This window comes from Penaeus monodon, chromosome 28 (genome assembly GCF_015228065.2).
Source record: "Penaeus monodon isolate SGIC_2016 chromosome 28, NSTDA_Pmon_1, whole genome shotgun sequence".
Lineage (NCBI taxonomy): Eukaryota > Metazoa > Arthropoda > Malacostraca > Decapoda > Penaeidae > Penaeus > Penaeus monodon.
In genome coordinates this window covers 38,895,276-38,896,900 of record NC_051413.1, presented here as the reverse complement: position 1 = coordinate 38,896,900, position 1,625 = coordinate 38,895,276, and the positions used below count along the sequence as shown (strand labels likewise).

At 50.5% G+C, this 1,625-nt stretch overlaps 1 long non-coding RNA gene across 1 annotated transcript in view; it reads right to left on the bottom strand.

Moving 5' to 3' along the window:
- LOC119591577 overlaps positions 1-1,625 on the bottom strand; it is a 2,096-nt gene continuing 471 nt past the window's right edge. The window contains exon 2 of the long non-coding RNA XR_005230360.1: positions 1-1,553. This is a non-coding gene — a long non-coding RNA (uncharacterized LOC119591577). The remainder of the gene's footprint in view (positions 1,554-1,625) is intronic.

The window sequence follows — 1,625 nt, the reverse complement described above, 5'->3', positions numbered from 1 at the left end:
AATACGAAGGCCGTTTAAGCTAAATGTCCAGATAAATATGTCGTAAAATGTGTAGGCCGTGTCCTGACGAGCATCGCGCGCCTAAATATAAGCTCGTCCCGCCGGCTGGAACTCGCTTTTCTGGTTCAGTTTATGGTCAGGAGGCATCGCAAGGTCTGCGGGAGGGGGGGGCGAGTTTCCTGTACGCCCCCAGGTTGCTCGGCGGCCCTGTGACTCCGCTGAGGCTGCTTTGCGTCAGGTGCGAAGGACCTAGACAGCCCACGACAGCCTCTTCCATCCCCCGAGTGACAGACTCCCGGAAGAGGACGCCTCGCGCATGCTGATAATGCTGATAGTGTTGATAAAGCGTTGCCGCGGTGAAGCCTCGCCAGGGACGGGAAAGTCTGTTGCATCGGTGGCTGGCGTGGATGCTTCGTCAGTCCTCCTGTTTCTCTTAATTGTGATCATTTTGCTTCATCATTATCCGCTGTTTTTACTTGTCTTCGTTATCATCTTTTTCGCTCGTCTTTATTGTCTCTCCGCGTGTTCTTCGTCTTCTTCCTTATGTTCGTTTCCTTTTCCTGTAACAGTTTCCTGCCTTCGACGTCAGGGTTTCCGCCAGAAAAAAAAGGTTGCTGTCGAAGTGTTTGCGAGCGTGGGCACTGGGGTTGGGGCGGGAGGAGGCTTGTTAAATGATCGGTAATTATTTTAGAGGTAAATTAAAGGCATTTATTTAGGGCTGAACAGGTCAGAGGTGGCTTGCTTTCCGAACGGTCGCAGCGGTACTTTCCTTTGCCAGGGGGAATGATATGTACTGTTTCTCAGCTTTGCAAAGTCTTGGGTTCTGCATAAGTAACAGAAAGAAAATAGAAAAAAAGAAAAAACACGACCTTCACTGTATATCCTGGCCTGTTATTTTTTATTATTATTTTTTTAATTAATTTTTTGGGATATGATTTTAGCCCCTTCATTGTTTCGCACTTGGTCCCCGACGTTGTGCATTTGTGATGAATCCAGTCGTCTCGATCACCTTCGCTTTATTATTTCCTCATTATGTGTGTCTCCTCCATCATCAGCAATTTGTTTTGTGCGCCAGCTTTATCACATACCCTTCTTCCGTTCCTTTTTGTGTGTTCATTGTCATTCCCATGGCACTTTTATACCTTTGTCCTCGATCTCGGACTCTCTTATGCTATTTTCACGTCGTGCTCCCGATTTAAGAACACGAGCCGAAGAATCACATCATGTGCCACCCACCCCCTCTCCCCTCTGACCCGTAGTGCCACGCCCCTATGCTGGGTCTGGTCCTGTGCCCCTTGAGTCTTGTTTCGTCGCCGCCACTCCTTGGTTCCCGCGTCCGCCGCTCCTCGTCCCCAGCATCGCCGCTTTTTATCAGCCACCATCACCAAGCGCCTCAGTCCTCGCAGTCATCACTCCTTGTTATCAGCCACTGTCATCACCCGTATGATGATGTCTGTCACCTCGTTTGTACTGCATGGCCCTCGGCATCGCGCTCCGTCGATGCTCCTGCCAGCGGCTCCCCACGTAGCTCCCCGGCGCCTTCGAGATCATTTCTGCAGTTTTCAAGGGAACTATTATTACTGTCTGTTTGTGCCCGTGCCCTGCTGCCCCGTCTGCCACGGAGG